Below are 20,596 nucleotides of genomic sequence, written 5' to 3'. Positions count from 1 at the left end.
TATGCATTTTTAATAAGGTTAAAATGTCCTGCTTTGCTTGTAATGTGAATATGGGTGTGCTGCTTTTACTTGGGCCTGTTTATTGCATCGCTGTGCTGGGTAAATTACTCTTAATTGCTATGTTTTGAGGTAAAAGGAGCCCATGGAGTCTGCTGTACACTGTAGTTTATTTTACTTCTCTTGCAAGAAGTATTTTTAAAAGGTAAAATGTTTACGGACTTTTTTCCTGTTTATTTCTTTTTTTTTGTGGATGCATGCTCAGAAGTTAATGCAGTGTACTTGACATTGTGCTAAACCATGTCGTTGTTACAGGGTAGTTTGCTTTTATAAGTAGCACAGTTTTTATTTTGTGTTTTAGTGATGTCTTCAATAAACTTACAATGTACTGTTTTCATTATAATCAGATTATGACCAGTGCTGCTGTTGGGCATGTTCATTAATAGATTGTGCTGTGTAAATTAGTTGCATACATTTCTTTTAACTGCTGTGGTCAAAAGCTAAATCAGGTCTATGGTATCCACTGTGCATTCTCATTCATTTTAATGTTTTTTTTGGTTCAATGAATGTGGTTAACTTTTTTTTCTTGAGGAGTGGGGTGAGGTGGTGGGTATGATTGGTGGTAAAAATAATGCATTTCATTTTCTACAAGCTGTGTTAATGTTAGTTTTCAATGGCCAAAATGCCCCATACATTACCTCATTTACTATTTGACCTTTTTCAAACTGTTTGTAATAACTCTTTTCTGCTCCATTCCTCAGTTCTTTTGCATGTCAATGTTTTTTAAGCCAGTTCTTTCGCGTGCCAATGTTTTTTAAGCCAGTTCTTTCGCGTGCCAATGTTTTTCGAGCCAGTTCTTTCGCGTGCCAATGTTTTTCGAGCCAGTTCTTTCATGTGCCAATGTTTTTCGAGCCAGTTCATTTGTGCTGTGCACCAGTATGTTACTGCACCCTACTAACACAGTCTTGGTAAATATGTTGCATATCAGGCAAGTACAGATTCAAGCATGAAGAGAGCAGCAGCTTCATCACAGTCAACCAGCAGCAAGAGAATGTGCAAGTAACAGGACGTTTGGAAAACAGAATTCGACTGGATCGAGAGATGCAGTGATATCAAAGCATTCTGCAGGTACTGCAAGAGAGAATTTCTAGTGACCCACGGTGGAAAAAACGATGTCGCACGACATGAGGCAACTGAACAACATAAGACTGCTATTCTTCAAGCTAAATCCAGTCACCTGATGACAAAGTGGGCAAGGAACGCAAACCTTGAGGGACCAGAACTTAGGATCATTGCAGCAGAAGCCTCTGAGGTGTTCCATGCTGTTAAGCACAATATTTCCTATAACAGCTTGGACTGTGCAGTAAAGTTGGCCAGCCAGCTGTACAATGACTCGGACACTGCAAAGAAACTATCTTGTGGAAGAACCAAAGCTGAAGCCATAGTCGAAAATGTTTTGGGACCGCACTCATTGGAATGCCTCCTGCATGACCTTCAAAAACCAGGCACTTCATTTGCAATTTCATCAGATGCTTCCAACAAGGGGAACATAAAATTATTTCCACTTGTTGTGAGATATTTTTCTAAAGAAGAAGGGGCGGTGAATGGCCTTTTGGACTTCTATGACGACCCTGATGAATCTGCACAGGCTATTTTCACAGCAAATTTACAACATTATGGAAAGGCACTCCTTGCCCGGGAACAGCATTTCGGCTTACGGGGCTGATAATGCCAGTGTGAACTATGGGAAGAAATCAGGTGTGTGTACCAGATTAAAAGAAAAGTGCCCATCACTCCAGAAGGCTAACTGTGTTGCCCGCATCATTCACAATGCAGCCAAAAAAGCTGCAGCACAACTACCGTACAACGTGGAAGTATTTGTAATGAAACTTTTCAGCCACTTCTCAAGTTCTGCCACAAGGACCAGAGATCTGAAAGACTTTGAGTTTTGTGGCATGGAATTTGAGAGTCTATTAAGACATGTGCCAATAAGGTGACTGTCACTACTCCCAGCCATTGACAGAGTAGTGAAAAATCTCCCAGTGCTCCAGTCCTATTTCCTCTCCCAGGGAGAAGAGGATACCCCCCTGCAGATATGGCAGTACTTTTCAGCTAATGAGCATGGTGAGAATGAATTGCCTACACTGCCCCAGTACTATTTGCACTTTATCTGTGCTGTTCTTGTTGATTTTAATGAACATATAAGTACATTACAAAAATCAGCACTTACTGCCATGGAAACTTTTTGTGTAATGGTCTCTCTGAAGCAAAAACTGCAGGCAAGAGCTGAAGGTGCTTTCTTTGGAGGGAAACTTAGGGCACTTATGTGCACATTAGATAGCACTTCTGTTAACAAACTGAAAAGAGACTTCATTGTGTTCTTGGAGACAGCAGTGAAATACCTGGAACAGTGGTTTGATTATACTGAAAGCAACTACCTGTTTACACTATCTAAATTATCTGTAAATGAGCCCTTTGCTTTCAGTGACTTACTTAATGTGACCACTGCCCAGAGTCTGCAGGATGTAGATGAACATTATCTTTTTAGGGACTACTTGGCAATTAGGCCCTTTCTCGAACAGTTATGTAACACAAGCTTGACCCCAGGAGAGAAGTGGCTGAAGCTTTTCAAAGAAGGGCCTGAGGTGACTACACTATATCCGGTAATTGCTAGGGTTTTATCTGTACCGACCTCAAACGCATTTGCAGAAAGAGTTTTTTCTTTGGTGAAAGGTAAATGGACAGATGTGCGAAACAGATGTAGTGTGGATTTGTTAAAAGCCAAACTAATGATGACTGTAAATTACCGGATGAAATGTTGTGACTTTTACTCAAATATGGTTTCAAATCGGGCCTTTCTTCAAGCCATAAAATCAAATTCAAAACACACTTTTTAAAAAAAAGTGATTTAGTGTACTAGTGTGCAGTATAAAGATCTAGGGTGCAGTTTTAATTTTGTGTTTTTCTTTGTTTAGCGTTAATTTGCTAGTGTGCAGTATGCAGTACTAGGGTACAGTATGTAGTTTTGTGTTTTTTCTTTGCTTTAGCTTTGACAATAAAAAGTCTTAATTTTATACTTGGCTTGTATGTGGTATGTAGATTTTTTTAAGTTTTCTTTCTGAATAGTCATGGTTGGTTTATGAATTTTTTAACTTTTAAAATAAACAAGTGTCTCTTTAATGAGTAGTGTGTTTTTTATTCCTTTAAAGTTTACTTACTGTTACAGCTGAGTAATGTGTGTTTTTGCAGTAATAGTTCATTTCATTTAAATGGTTTGAGTTTTCAGTATGCTATAATATCACAATGTTGTATCCATAACTGTAATACTGCATCTCCTTTAACACCTCTGGTGATGTCGTGGTGGGTGTGGCCAGTGTCATATTGGTCACACCCCCTGTCCTATTGGCCACACACCCATGTCCCACTTTGGCCTTGTTAAAAGGAGGAAACCCTATCCAAAAACTGATTACTTTTACGCGCACATACACACACACACACACACACACACACACACACAAATAAATGAAATATTTAGTAGCAAGGCTTCAATAACAAGATGGAGGAGGGTTACAAATGGTATTCAATATCTTCACAGAAACCCAGCTGTGAATCCCCCTACCCCCAACTGGCTGTGATTTTTGTATTTTAACTGGTGGTGATGGATAAAGACTAACATGATGTGCTAATAGCTTGTGTTTGTGTTGTTCAGGGACCAATATGAACACATTTAAAGATAATCACTTGTGATTGCTCTTATTTCACATTTATTGAGATTGCTTGCTAAAGCTCAGGCCTCAGCTTAGATAAATTTGGATTTCAATATGTGAGTAAATGATTCAGACCTAAATTGATTGAGAAAATGTATTATGAACTACAGCTGACCTAAGTAATGCATTTGTATTATGCAATTATTTTTATTTTATATTAATCAGGCAGTACATAACATACGTTGACTCCTATTAGTAATTTTCCCTGCTGACAGATATAACAAGGTCAGAAAAATTAAACTTTGATTAAGGTGCATCTTTTTTAAAGAGAAGCTCATTGCGTTTCAAACCTTTCCCTACATTACACTGTAACAGATTTAGGTTATTATATGTTTTCCTGGATTCCAACATGTTTTTCTTTCACAGTTTTCAGAGGAAAACAATTTCATGCATTTTCAACCATCTGTGGAAAAACCCTGTTATGATCATAAGAACTTATTTAGGCAATGACCAAAGAACATTTTTAAGCATAGCCATTCATGTCCCAATTTTCATAATTATCATTGCCTTAGGACTAGAACGAGTTTGGTATATAGGGTCAACAGAGGTTGCTAGGCTCTCAACCCAAAGGTCAATTCAAGCCTAGGCATTTCATCCCAGTGTAATACCAAAGATACTCTAGTCAATACAACGACTGTATTTAGTAATGACTGCCCATATCCAGGGGGGTTGTGGCCATTATTCCCGGTAAGAATTTATGGTGCCCCATCCACTCATCCAGGTTCCTTTTGAACAGTGTCACAGAGGTGCTCTGCTTCACATGAATTGGCAGCATATTCCAAAGACGCGGCAGTAACTGGGAGATAAATCTGTCCCTCCAGCACATTCTATTCATGTCGCAGACCATATTTATGTCCCTGGAACAGGTAGCTCTAGTCTTATTTGATTTACAGATGTGCAGCAAGTTCATTAAGTTTGGGTCGAAGGTCACTCTGTAAGCCAGGTACAAGTCTCCCCTAAGAAGTCTGTATGATACAGAGTATAGTGACAGAAACTTTATCTGTCTGTGTAGGGCACGTGCTGTAGTCCCTTGATCTTCTTTGTTAGAAACCTTTGAGATCTGTCCAGTAGATGGAAGTGGTCTGTATTGTACATGCCGGGGGGGGGGGGTGTTATACTCAATTATGGGCCTGTACAGTGACAGATATAGGGGGGGTTATAACCTCCTTTGCTCTAGAAGCGATGCCTTTGCTAATCAAGTGTGCTTATGTAGAAACCCTTCCTTACTACAGTAGACACATGGTGGTCAAAGTTAAGGTCACAATCTACTTGCAATCCCAGATCCCATGCCATTTCATGGGTACATACAGTATTGTTGTTAATTTGATAGTTAAAAGTGTAACATATGCCAGCATAATTAGCTGGAATTTTGTAAATATTTTTATGTCATTTGACCTTTACACCGATCTGTGCAGTAAAGTTGCATGTGTTAAAAATGCATCAACAGTGGGTCTTGCTGGACAGAGAGGGGATATACATGAATTCCAGACAGTGTTCTATTTAACTAATTTCAGTCCAGCTGATTTTGAAATTGTTTTATAACTTTCAGATGGTGAATCAGATCTTAACAAAGCTTGGGGGTGTGTCTTGTACCAGAGTCAGGTGACAAGAAATGATGCAATTGTGTAATGATTTCTCTAGACAGCGGTAAGGGATAGCTTGGAACTCTCACAGCAGCAGTAACAATGGAAATTGAGAAGGAAAGATCTCTCACAGATATCTCACACATTCTCAGAGAGTTACTTCAGCCATTCACAAAGGGAGATACACTTCATCTTGCCTTTGGAGTAATCAGCACAGCATTTATCTTCTCGACTTGCCTTAGTGAGTAATCAGGAAACAGCAATTCTTTAGCTTAGTCAGGAAATATAGTGAGATTAGTTGAGCACTGTTTTCTATATGTGTGAGACCTATCCATCTGTGTTATTTTTCTTATCTTTCCTGAGATGGAAACTTTGGTGTTTATTGTAATTAAGTATTATATTATTCATTATCAAATATTACCCTTCATTGTGGCTGGTCCTTTACAGAACACCTTTAACAGCTTGAGAGTGCTTATGTTTGCCTGAAAGCCTTGGTGCTTTGGTCACACTCTACCATTGGTATTAACTATACACAGTATAATTGGGTACCCTTACAGAAGCCTTTGCGTAGCTGACTGGTGGTAGAAGTTACCCTTGAAGTTTGGGCAGAATGGGACACAAATGGTAAATTTGTGCCATCCTTTTGTGTGTGTGTGTGTGTGTGTGTGTGTGTGTGTGTGTGTGTGTGTGTGTGTGTGTGTGTGTGTGTGTGTGAAAATGATCAAAGTGTGTGTGTCAGCTATTGGGACCAGAGACACAGTGCTCCAGGGTGTCAGGGTGGAGCCGTTAAGGTTGGAGAGAGAAAGTGAGTCCAACCCCAGAGCTGGAGTATGTTCCCTGTGTACTCTTAAGGAAAGTTATGTTTACTGTGGAGAGCTGTATTTGGCAATACTGTGTATAACTATCCTTGCCCTTAGTGGCCATTCCTAACCAGTGCTAGTGGTGGGGATTGAGGCTCCTTGATTACTGGCCCAAAGTAAGGATGCCGTCACAGTGTGAAGGGACATTGTTTTTACCGCAGAGAATGATGATGCATTTCTTTGCTTTCAGTTTCAGACTGTGACTAAGACAATTGTCAATGATCTGTGCAAGACCATCCTGAAGTACACTGACATAATTTGGGGATTCAGTAATTGCACCCAGTTTGCAGTCGGCCATAACCCTGGTCAGCCACAGCCCCTTAGTTTTGGCCTGAACTTCTGACAAGTATATACCAAACAGTAGAGGGACCATCACTGACCCTTGTGGCACCCCGCTGGTGACAGTACACATTTTGATTCTGACTTCAGGCCAATTAGCCTACTATTCTCCCATGAGCCTAAGATCACTGTAGGTCTAAGGTTAGTGATGTCTGTTGAATTTCCTACTTTGTGTACTTACATAATGTGTGATCGTTTCCAAACAAAGGGAAAAAGAAGTTATGTACTCACCATAACGTTCCATCTGAGTAGGTAAACATTTGTCAGCAACCTGTGGGTATCGGATCCATATCTGAACCGAGCCGGCAGCTTCAAACAGCTAAGATCCGAGCTACAAGCTCCTCCCCTTACCCATAATCCCCTGCAATCCCTCTCTGACCTCAGATCGAGTTTGCTATAGTAAAACAACATATTACAACAAAGGATCACCTGCAACTCCTAACTTGGTGTTATCCGGAGAAAAGGACAAGGAATCCTTCTAGGACACACTATAGGTTAGGGGGATGGAGGGGGGGGGGTTGGTTGCTGACAAATGAAGTTTACCTACTCAGATGGAACGTTATGGTGAGTACATAACTTCTTTATCTGAAGTAGTTAACTTCATTTGTCCATCAACCTGTGGGACATAGTCCCCAGCTACCCAAACTTGGGGGGTCCTCATGGAAGGATATTCCGGAGCACTGCAGAGCCAAAGGATGCTCTCCCTCTGGAAATTAGATCCAACTTGTAATGGTTAATGAAAGTATGGGATGAAGCCCAAGTGGCTGCTGAACAAATGATGTCCAAGGACACCCTGGAGCAAAAGGCAACAGAGGTAGAAATCAATTGGGTAGAATGTGCGTGGACTCTTTCAGGTTCAGGTCTACCAGAACTCTTATATGCAAGAAGTATACATTGGGAAATACATCTGGACAATGTAACCTTTGATACTGGTTTGCCCAAAGAAGGTCTTGCAAAGGATACAGAGTTGCTCAGATTGCCTATGTTCAGTAGTCCTGTGCAAGTAGAATCTCAATTGCCTATGTATGTCCAGAGAATGTAATTTGTATTCACCCTTGTTTTGATAATTTGGAAAGAAAACTGGTAAATTAATAGATTGATTAATACTGGGCTCAGAAGCAACTTTGGGTAGAAAGGAGGGATTGGTCCTGAGGGAAACTATCGTTATGGAAGACCAAGTATGGTGGTTTGGCGCAAATGGCTTGAAGCTCCGAAACCCTTCTAGCCGAAGTGATAGCAATGAGAAAGGCAGTCTTCAAAGAGAAGTATTTCAGATCCACCGAGGCTGCGGGTTCAAATGGAGGGCCGGTCAAGGACTGGAGAACAAGAGTTAAATCCCATGGAGGGACTGCGTCTTTCACCAGAGGCCTTAAGAGGAAGGTGCCTTTTAAGAAAGTCTTACATAATTTGGAAGATGCTAAGGAATCGAGGTCACTTCCCACATGATAATGGGAAATTGCAGCTAACTGGACTTTGACCGTGGAACAGCTAGCACCTTGGTCGAATAAGGTCGACAAAAATTCTAACACCACTTGTATGGGAAAACAAAAATCCACAAAATACAAAATGATAAACTATTGAAATAGCCAACCAGGTCACAATAAGAGCAATGCTTCAAAAATAAAAGTTGAAGTTGCAATTTAATGAAACAAGTTTAAAGTGAGCGTAAAATCAAGTACACGCTTTCGGCAAGGACTATGTCCCACCTTCATCAGACAAACAAATGTAACAATGACAATTAACAATATTTATATCCACAAAAGTTTAAAATATCCAATCGTTTTAAAATGCATTTCAATTAATTATACGTTGCCATGAGAACCTCAAATGTGTATCCACCCACAATAACATCTTAAAGATGTAGGAATGAGCCTCATCTTACATTCATATATTAACATATACATTATTTGAATGTCTATGCATGTTGTGAATAGTGGATTAAATGTTAAAAAATGACTTTTATATATGAAATCCATATAAAATGTATATATATTATATCACTATATGTTTTATTACTTGTTTAAAATTAAATAAAATTAAAATAGGCATGTATAATGAAGCATAACATTCTATTATTATTCAAAAAACATCTCATCTATTGCATGCCAATAACTTTAAAACTGGTTTAATCGATAAAGTTTCATTAATCCCTGGACTGATGTGAGCTCTAGTGCGAATTTGCCAAAGGAGTTCGTTAATTTCCAATCGAATCTGCCAGGGACCACCCCTATTGTTTACAACACCTTTTTGTAAAATTACAAAACCAAAAGTATGCCCCTCATTCTCTATTATATGCCTAGCAAGTGCGTTATTAGCGTCTTTTTTGTTTATAGCATATTGGTGTTCATATATCCGGCATTTTAATTTGCGCTCGGTTTTACCGATATAAAATGCCTTACACTGGGAGCATACTGCTGCATAAACTACGATTTTTGTTTCGCAGTTATAAACGATCATTAAATTTATACATGATGTCATTAATAAATACTTGGTTACATACCTTAATGAATCTACATTGGGCACAAAAGCCACATTTAAACATCCCATGTTGCCTATTTATGTGATTCTTAGTCCTGCTTCTTTGCAATATGGTCTTTAAGTTATCATCCCTCCTATAAGTAATCCTAGGGACTTCACCTAATAAATTAATTAGGAATCTATCATTTTTTAATACGTCCCAATTTTTAAAAAGTATTTCCTTGATTTCTTTAAAATCCAAGGAATACGTATGTAAGAAACTAATTCTATAATTATTATTAGTTTCATCTTTCTTATTTTCAATTTTGTTGGGACTATTATCTAAAATGAGCTCACCATTAAGTTCTACAATGTGATTGTGACTTAATAGAGGAAAATATAGACCTTCATTTCGTTTAGCTGTGACCTCAGCTATTATATCTAAGACTAATTTAAAAGGATATCCTCTAACTAAAAACATATTCATGAGACGATTGCATTCCTTTTCGCAATCATGACTGTCAGTAACCATGCGTGCTGCACGGACTAACTGTCCTTTTATTACCGCTTTTTTCTGGTAAAATGGGTGGTTACTTGAAAAGTGCAACAGAGAATTAGAATATGTTTGCTTTCTAAAAATTAAACTTTTATATTTACCATTGGTTCTATCATTGATTAATAGGATATCCAAGTAATTAATTTGTTCTATTCCTACATTGTATGTAAATTCTAAAAAGTTTGTCATTTTAGAAATGTCTTCGATAAATAGTGGAACAGTATTCGGATCTCCTGTCCATATACAAAAAATGTCATCCTGGTACCTGGTGTACCAGGAGACACATTTTTGGAACCAATCATTTCTAAAAAGCAGAGTGTTTTCCCAGAACGCCATGACAGCATTAGCGAATGTTCCACCACAAGGTGAGCCCATCGCTACACCAGATGTCTGTAAATAAAACTTGTTTTCAAAATAAAAGAAATTATTTGTCAAAACTAGTTCTAATAAAGACTCAATTAAGCGAATAGTATCTTCACTGACCTTCTTAGAAGCTAAAAACTGTCTTACCCAGTCGATACCCAAAATTTGAGGTATCACAGTATATAAATCTTTGACGTCTATCGTCAAGAAGATGGATTCAGGTGTATATTCTAATTTGTTAATATTTTCTAAGAAGGACCAGGAGTCTTTACAAATTTGTTTTTCACTGCTTAATAATGGTTTAATAATGCTGTCAATGTATTTAGCACAGGCGTATGTGATTGAACCCCTGCCATCAATGATGGGCCTAAACGGGGGATTGGTTAATCTTTTATGCAATTTAGGGGTTCCGAAGAGTGCTGGTATTTTGGGTGCAGCCATTCGTAAATATTCATGCAATGTTAAATCAGTAAACCCTTCTAAAAATAAATCATTCAAGATGTTATTGATTTTCTTGTATGCCATATGAATCTCATTTAATGAGACAGGCTTATACGCAGGAGTTTCCAGATGTTTTTGCATGTACTCAACATACATGAAATGGTCCATAAAGACCAAACCCCCACCTTTATCTGGTTTCATGACTCTTATTCCACAATCTTTTAACAAATGAATGAAATCCCATTCCAAACTGGTGATATTGCTAGGGTGAACATAATTCTTAAAAATTTCATGATTGTGAATGGCCCACAAATCCATTTCACAAATCTTTTCAAATGTATTTAAGATGGGATGTAAAGGTGGGTTATATGAGCTGGAAACTCTGAGGGTACTGATAGAAGCTATATTGTTACCCAAAAGGGCAGTTAGATTTAATTTACGTACAAAGATTTTTAGATCTATTATAGTCTTAGCAATGTTCATGCGTCGACTATGATAGTAGTGGTGAATTAACACAAGAAGGTGATTCACAAAATCACCAAGACCAACAGGATTTTCACCAGGTCAACTATCACAGGCGCAACAAGCAACAGAGGCCATATCAGCAATCCAACACCAAGAACAGGAGGAAAACACGGAAGAGATGAATCTAGATTCAAACTTTGGATTGCAACCTAAAGTATATAGAAGCTCCAATGGGGACTTTAAGATTTATAATTACACAGTGATGGACATACATCAAGACATGGTCGACTTCTTAGCAAAAGATTTATCTTTTGTCCCAGGTCGACGCATGAACATTGCTAAGACTATAATAGATCTAAAAATCTTTGTACGTAAATTAAATCTAACTGCCCTTTTGGGTAACAACATAGCTTCTACCAGTACCCTCAGAGTTTCCAGCTCATATAACCCACCTTTACATCCCATCTTAAATACATTTGAAAAGATTTGTGAAATGGATCTGTGGGCCACCAAGATGGCATCTACAGGAGCACCCTTGCTCCATACCGCCCTATCAGGGGGGGGGGGGGGGGCTAAGGATTTTATCCTGTCTCTTTGGAATGGGCTCAGTGTCCGGTTCATTCCATGACCTGGTAGTGATGACATCTACCAGGTGATCGGTGGGAGGGGACACCCAAGAGGTAGATGGGCCTGCGTCAAATGCCTCCAGGAACACAGACTCATATTCGAAGCATTTCCATAATGTCTCCGAAGGAGATGTCCTCGGGGGGTGACCTTGGGGAACCTCCTCCTTCCTCCAAGTCCGTGTCTTCTGTCAAAGACTCAGGTGAGTCCAAGTGCCTCCTCTTGCACTTACTTTTGTGAGGGACCTCCTCAGGGGGGCTGTCCGAAGAGGCCTCATCAACCACATCTTGTTCCTCTAAGGGAACCACCTAGGACATAGGCACAGGCTGTCGCTGAGGCCGGGTGATGGAAGGTAGGCCTGTCTGACAGAGAGAGAGCAGGGTTGATCCATAGTTGGAGCCTGGGGCCTGGAATCCCTCGACAATACCCTCTCCACTACATTGAACGCCGAGGGAGAACTGCTCTCTCTAGGATCCGAGAGCAGCCCCCTCAGATCCGATGTGTGGATCGGGGTCGGCACCGAAGCAATTGGATCCGAAGGGCCAGTATGCTCCAACCGAGACAGAGCCGAAGACACACTGACCCCTACGGATCTGAAGCTCAGCTCTCGGCTCCGAGAGCTCGGATCCGAAAAGGGACCCAACAAACTCAAGGGTGCGGTCGGAGCCGAAGTACGAAGCACTATCGGCGCCGAACTTCCCCCGGCTCCTATGCAATCCAGATTCGAAGGCTCCGAACCCCAGAAGTGGGTCGGAGAAGGAGCAATCGGGGCGAAAAAGGGGGTCGAGCTCCACCCCGGAGGGGGGGGGGAGGCATGAGCACTCCCATCTGCAGCTGGGCCTGGAGGAACCTACGCATCATCCGGTCCATATCTGCATCGGACAAGCTTCAGGTGGACCTAGAGGAGGCCACTGAGGTGGGCCAGGAGTGTCACTTTGATGACCTCAAAGACGACTGGGTCTCCTCCTCCGGCAACGGGGAGAAGCGAGGTGAATGGAGCCGGGAAGGAGAAGGCCTGGAAGCCCTGGGAGAAGCAGCTTGTTTAGCCGGCGGAGCTGAAGAGGAAGACTCGGCCCGCCACTTGTGGTGTCTTTCTTTCTTCTTCTCCCACCTAGCATCCCTCTCCTCCTGGCCTAAGGTGGGAGGTTGAGTCCCGGCCAGTGGAGCAGGGGTGGAAGGGGGCACCAAGGGAGAGGAGGTTGAACCTGAATCCAGGGGCAAAAGTCCCGCCAGAATCAGCTTCGACCGCCTGTCATTTAGAGCCCTGTGGTTGAAGGCTGCACAAATAGTGCAGCCTGAGGAAAGGTGGTCAACCCCAAGGCAAATAACACACAGAGTGTGGCCATCTGCCAGGGATAGCTTATGGCCACACTTGGTGCATTTAGAGAAAAAGGTTTTTGGGGCCTCAGACATAGTTAAACTAAAAACAACACAAGGCCCAACACACACGCCTTCACACACATGGGGAGGAATGAACTACACTAAAAATTAACAGGATAACAATATTAAAAACTAAGGGTTTTTAATACTAGGGCAACACACACAACAACAAGCAGAATTACACTACAGAAAAATTAGAAAAGTAATATTTTTCTCACAGAACGACTAATTCCCACGTCTGGAACTCATTCAAAGCTGTTGAATCAACCATGGCTGGCAAACGAGATCGGAAGTCAGAGAGGGATGGCAGGGGATTATGGGTAAGGGGAGGAGCTTGGAGCTTGGATCTTAGCTGTTTGAAGCTGCGGGCTCGGATCCGATATGGATCCGATACCCAGAGGTTGATGGACAAATGAAGTTAACTACTTCAGATCATGGGTTCCTAGATTGACCTATTTATAAGGATTGAGACAAGAAGGGCAATGCTATTGGCTTCTGTTTTAAGATGCTCACTTGGAAGGTCATCAGTTGAAGCTGAGCATGGTTTGAGTTTGAATCGTTTTATGTAGATTGAGGGCAGTACTTTGCAGATGAAAGCAGACATAGTGATATATGGCTTTTGGGCAAGGTTGGGACTAGATGTGGGAATCCTTGGTTAGGAACAGTATACTATCCATGAAATAAGAGATGCCAAAGATTCCCAAGACAACCACAAGGCATTCTGTAACTATGTCAAGAATCTAAATGGCAATGCTCAGATCTGCTCTGAGCTACAACAGAATGGCATTAAATATACTGATCTCAAGGATATTGCCAATAACCTGGCAGATCGATTCAGGGCCAACTTCACCCCCCTCTCACCCCCTAAATAGCCCATCTCAATACCAGAAGATTGACAAATTCTGGTAATAACGGCCAAACAGATAAAAAACGCACTCTCCAAAGCTAAGAATACAGCATCCATGGGACCAGATGACATACCGGGCTGTGTACTACATGAACTACAAAATGAAATGGTACCTCACCATAGTGTCATGTTTAATCATACCCTCACCTCAGGCTTCATGTCCACTGAGTGGCGCACAACTTCAGTTATCCCACTCCACAAGGGGGATCCACCTTGGATCCCGGGAACTACCACCCCATCAGTCTGACGAGTCTGATCTGCAAGGCCATGGAACGTTTTATCATGGAACTTATAAACAAAGACATTGACAACTTTAAAACACTGGACCCCACCCAGTTTGGGTTTGTGAAGGGCCGATCTTGTCTCCTGAACCTGACTGACTTCTTCAAATCAGTCTCCAGAGCCGTGGACGAGGGTAAGACAATCCTCAGAGAATATCTGGACCTTGCCAAGGCCTATGACACCATCCCCCACTCTGGAATCATAGATAAACTTACTAAGCTGGGAATTAATCCCCGTGTCACTCGATGGGTTGCCAACTGGCTTACTGACAGAACCCACACTGTAAAAGTAGTTGACCAGCTCCACAGAAGTGACAAGTGGAGTATCTCAGGGTTCAGTCCTGGGATCTCTCTTGTTTGGCATCTATTTCTCTGAAGTACAGGCCAACACTAAGGGACTCTGGCTAACAAAGTTCACAGATGACTGCAAACTGGGAGCCATTATTGAATCCCCAAATTATGTTGATACTCTACAAAAGGGCCTTACAGAAACAGATGCTTGGTGCCAGCACCAAGGGCTCAAGCTCAATGCCAAGAAATGTACAGTTATCCCCTTTGGGAAAAAACATGTACCCATGAATTACCACATAGGTGGCAGTACACTAAACACCGAAAGTGTGATAAGAGACTTAGGGACACAGGTGGACAGTGGTCTCACCTTCGATAACCACATCGCCACAACAGTCAGGAAATCCTTCTATGTGGTACACCTCATCACGAAGGACTTTTCATCCAGAAAAAAGGAGGTCATTGTCCCACTGTACTCATCCCTCATTAGACTCATTATAGAATACAATGCCCCATTTGGTATGTACCTCTCAAGACATTTGCAACAACTGGAAAGGCCGCAGAAATACCTCACTAAAAGAATCACAGGCCTAAAGCAGGTGTCCTATGCTGACCACCTTAAAAACTCCAGCTATACTCTGTTGCATATCGTCTACTCCGAGGCGATCTCTGCTTAACATACAAGGCACATATATGTGGTTAATTTACTCTAATGAAGCCCTGAGGTTACAGGGTGAAAGTGCTTGGTGACATTTACTATTTCATTGATTGTGGTCGCACCACTGTGGTGGTGTTTTATTTTTATTTTCTTTTGTATTTATGTCATGCTCAAACTCACCAGCCCCCAAAGGTTCCTCAACTTTGTCAACTCCAGTGCCAATATCCTGGATCTGGTGCTTACAAATATCTGACACTGCTGTACCACCCCAATGTGAGTTCCTCCCTGGTGAGATCTTTTGAAGTAACCATCACATTTGCCCCCACCCCCAAGCAGCAAATAGAGTATAAAACTTCTCCAAAGCAGATTATAATCTAGGGAATGGCATAAATAGTTTCACTGCACTCCCCCAGACATAACCGGTAACTATGCTGAGTTCTACACCAATGCTCTATACATGCAGCTGTATAACTGTATTGACTTGGCAGTACCTGTTAGGACCAAAACAAGCTTTTCAAGAAGACCAAACCTGCCTGGTGGACAACTGTCATAAACAGGCTTTACAATAAGAGGAAGAAATTGCTGTCCTAGAGTAAGAAGGAGCAAGCTCTACACTGGATGCAATCTCTCCTCAGCTTAAATAAGCAAATAAGACCTTGTAAAGTCCTCCAAGCTAAAGTATGATTCCAAGGTAGCTTCCTCAATTAAGGAAAACCATAAGGTGTTCTCAGTTACATCCATAACCTAAAAGGGAAGGCCCAGTTTTGCACTGCACTGGTCGTTAATGGTAACACATACTTCACTCCCTGTCCCTGACACACACACCTCATGACATCCCCACCACATGTCCCTTTTCTTGTACCTTTAAAGATCAGCTCATAAATGCCCTCTCTAGCTAAGGCCAAAAACACAGCATCTATGGGACCTGATAGCATCCCAGGCTGTGTTCTACATGTGCTCAAACAAAAATTAGCGTCACCATTGAACACTCTCTTTAATCACAGTCTAAGGCTTCATCCCTGCTGAATGGAAAACAATCACCATGATCACCTTGCACAACGATGGTGCTTCTACTGACCCAAGGAACTAAAGACCTATTAATGTGACTATCCTAATCTGCAAGGCCATGGAGAAAAATCATCATAGACCTTATCAACAAAGATATTGGTAATCTCCAAACACTAGATCCTACCCAGTTTGGATTTGTCTAGGGGAGATCATGCCTGCTAAATCTGGCGAACTTTGAGACAGTCACCAGGAACCTAGACTAGCGGAAATCTGTGCATATAGCCTACCTAGACCTAGCCATGGCATTTGACACTATCCCTTACTCAAGCTTCACTGACAAACTCACCAAGCCAGATATCAACGCTTATATCATAAGGTAGGTTGCAAAATGGCTTACTGATAGAACCCATACATTCAAAGTAGGGGAATCCACTTCCAGCAGCAGACCCATAACCACTGGTGTTCCACAGGGATTGGTCCTGGGACCTTTACTGTTTGGAACCTATTTCTTAGAAGTGCAAGCTAAACCAAGGGACTGTGGCTGACTAAGTTTGCTGATGACTGCAACCTGGGTGCGGTCATAGAATCTCCAAATAATGTCAACATCCTTCAAGAAGGCCTTACTCAAACAAATGATTCATGCCAAAGTCATGGCCTCAAACTCAATGCAAAAAAAATGCATTATCATCCCTTTTGGAAACAGTGATGTGCCTGCAAATTACCACATCAATGGCAACACTCTAAGTACACACTCGGTGGTGAGAGATATGGGCACTCAGGTTGACAGCAACCTTTTCTTTGATCACTGCCTCAAGAGAAAGAGAAGTTATCACCTCTCTGTACTCTTCACTCCTTAGGCCAATAATTGTGCACAACTCCCCTTCTGGTATGCTCCTTTCAAAGCACCTGTAGTAACTGGAGGAACCACAAAGGTTCATCACAAGGAAAATGCAAGGTCTTCAGCAGCTATCCTATTTGGATCAGCTGAAGTCACCGTCTGTTTATTCTACTGTATACAGACTACTCAGAGGCGATCTCCGCCTTGCACATAAGGTGATCTCTGACCCTGCTTTATTGGAAACGCTGCACATCTGCAAGTCAAATGGCACATGGGTTACTGGCTCTAAAGTCCTAAACCTGTTGTGAGACATCAATAGAACCTGATGTGGAGACAGATTTGTCTCCCAGAGGTTACCACACCTTTGGAATAGACTCCAATTTCATGTCAAACAGAGCACCTCTCACTGGCCCTCTTCAAACACAGTCAGGATGTTTGGATGGGTAACCATAAGTTCACCCTGGGGGTTTCACCTGTGTCCCTCTTGGACAGGGGCAATATGTGCCAATCATGGCAACAAGGGTAAATTTTTGGCTAGACTTGTAAGGGCCCTCAGGCCATTTGCCTAATAACTTCCTATGATCCTATTACTGTTAATAAGAGTTCCCACGTCCCTTATCACCAGGTCTACTCTAATCTTAAGAAAGAGTTATCAGTGCTGTAATTCATTTTCCCAAAGGGTATAATGATGCATTTTTGTGCAGTGAGTTTTAAGCCATGGTTTGACCCCAGTTATTTGTCTGTCAGAATCTCCTCAAGGATATTTACATCTACAGGGGATTCATTGATTGTACCCAGCTTGCAGTCATCAGCCAGTCTGGTCAGCCAAACGCTCTCTACATTTGCCTTGACTTTAGAGAAGTATATTCCAAGTAGGGAAGTTCTCACTATGAACCCTGTGGGCACCTATTGCTGGATGTGGATTCCCCCACCTTAATTTAATGTGTCCTATATGTGAGCCATTTGGCTATCCATCGGGTGACATAGGGATCTGTGTCCACATTAATGAGTCCCTCTAAAATACCCAAGTGAGATATCATGTCAAATGCCTGTGCAGGTTAAGGTAGGCAGTATGCACTATTTTGCCCTCATCCATGCCTCTAGTGATCTTCTCAAAGATGTTAACCAGGTTTAGTAGGTGTTAACTGCCTTTGACCAAACCAAAGACAGCTTTTTCTTAAGATTTCCTATGTCTCTGTTCATCAGGTCCATGATAGCTCCATCCATGACCATGCATGCAAGATTAGACAAAATTATGGGTCTGTAGGTCCCTCAGCCAGCTGATAGTCCACCTTTGTGTAGTAGTATGACAGTTAAACTCCTTCGTCTAATAGAGACCAAACCTGTCTGAAGGTGGTTAAACAGACATTCTAATGGGCCTGAGAGATCATGTTTCAAGCAATATAGACAGCACATTCGAAGGGGGATATTCCAGAATGACTCTCTGTCACCACTGCTGTTCTGTCCTGCCCTTAACCCATTAAGCTGTGTTTTTAACAGCTTAGGCCATGGCTATAATTTGGCTCCTAGAAAACAACAAAGTTTAACTTCTCTTTGTCGATGATTTAAAACTATACAGATCAGGAACTGAAAGCACAACTGCAAGTTGTCAAAACATTTTTAGATGATATAAGGATGTAATTTGGTCTTAATAAATGTGCAAAAGCAACCTTTAAAGGAAGAAAACTGCAGCACCAAGAAAAAGGTCAGTTTGGGACAAGAATGTGATTATATATTTCCCGTTCCAAAGGAGGTATGGGCCTTCTTGAAACTGATTACATGTATAGATATGCAACTGTGGGACTGCATACATATCTGCTGACTTCACAAGACCCAAACATAATGAAAGTTTTGAAACATGAGGAGACTAAATCTAAGATTCCCTGCTTAGTCTAGCAAAAGCATATCGGCATCAAGCAGGAATTGAAATCAAACCAGATGTAGATAGAAATCAGGCAGCAACTGAATATGCCAAGAAGCTAAAGAAAGTATACAAGGTGAAGGACCAGACAAGAAGGCAAGAAATGTGGAAAATGCATAAATATAGTTGCAAATATAGAAAACTTCTGGATCGAAGCAGGAATGGTTAAGGAGAGGCAAATTCATACCAAAAGATGAATGGTTAATATTACTGGTCCAAGATCCAGGTTTTTTTTACAAAGTCCATTGAACATGTGGGAGAAAAGTCATAAATGTAGATGTTGAAGATCCCACATTGCTGCAGTTACTACATGGTGATGATCCGTCCTCTCGGTGCGACCGAATATCAAAATAATAAGGCTGGCGCCCGTCGGTCACATTTGACTGACATCGGTCAGGCGATCAGAGAAATCGCAAATCGCGACAGACTTCACTTCCTCAGTGCCCCAGATGTCAGAAGTACCTATCAGACTAAAAAAAAAGCAAAACAAAAAACCAAAGAACACCAAACCAACTAAACCACACTACAAATACAACATATACACAATACATACACCAGCCGTAACACAACCACCTCTAACTACTGTTCTTCATCTCACATGCTGCAGTCTTACCTGAGTAGAAGTAGAAAGCAGTAAGGAAGGGAGGATAACTACAAAGGAAGCAGGGGGAAACAATGCCCCCTGCAAGCACCTGCAAAACAGGCAAAACCAGCCCTGGATTTGGAAATAAAGTATAAGGTGATAATGCCTATCCAAATGCACTGAACTCCTCCTAACTGCCTAGCTTGGTTGCTCCTCAGCAAAAACTGCCTCAAAAAGCAGTTGATATGGCAGTAGCCCCCTAATAATGCAAAAGCCAATCACACTTAGAAATAGTTTGTTTTGACACACTTGCCCTGAGAACTCAAAAAAAAAAAAAAAAACAATGCTGAGACTGCCTGAACCTTTAGTTTAGTTCAAATAAAAATAACCTGCCACTCCTGCCCCTGTGCTAGTGTGCAAAATCTTTTCCCCTTTATTTTTTTTGTTGAGGGAATTTGCATAATAAATAGCAAATGAATAGTTTGGTTTAGAAACACACTTAAAACCACCTTAGGCATAAAGGAAGGATTAGTACGTAATGATACCTAAAAATGGAAAATCCGCAAGAAAGGCTCAACACGCACCAAGATACCTTCAATTCAGAAACCCCCAACAAAAAGGTAATTGCCATGAAAATAGTTCTTCCATGATAAAGTTTTCAACTCCAGGTAGTAGAGTGAGTTTCAATGTACAAGAGTTTAGGTAACACAAAATTGAGATCCCACAGGGGGTAGGGTCTTTTCGTCTAGGTCTTATATTCTTTGCCTAATGAAAACAATGGTGGAACAAAGTGGATGAAAACAATGGTGGGTCAGAGAAATACCTGCAGAGCTGAGCTACAGCATGAACGTCCAGTAACTCAGTTAACAACTCAACTTTGACACTCAAATTAGGCTCAGATACTGAAAAGAAACCTCAAATTACTCTCAAATAACATGGCCTTCTTTGCTGTAATCCATCTCGTACTCTTCCATTTACACTTTACTTCTTCCTTCAAACATCACTTCTAGCTTCAAAATCGTGCTTTGTTGTGGTTTGTGGAAGTTGAGAATATCTATGGTTCAAAACAGAATATGCCGTGACATTTGGAGAAAGTGAGCTGGGACATTGAGCGATGGCTGTCCTCCTGTGTGACAACAGGTGGAGGCTCGAAGGGCTTCCATGCCAGACTTTCCAGTGCAGACTTCTCAGTAATGGGTACCAGTGTAGCCGAGGGCAATTAGGAGCTAATAGTACTTCCTTGGCTGACCCTGTGTCTGACCTGAGCGAGGAGAGGCAGG

This window comes from Protopterus annectens, chromosome 2.part1, assembly GCF_019279795.1.
Source record: "Protopterus annectens isolate FY-2018-M chromosome 2.part1, PAN1.0, whole genome shotgun sequence".
NCBI lineage: Eukaryota > Metazoa > Chordata > Ceratodontiformes > Protopteridae > Protopterus > Protopterus annectens.
The sequence above is the reverse complement of the archived record's forward strand: the minus strand, read 5'-3'. Positions refer to the sequence as shown.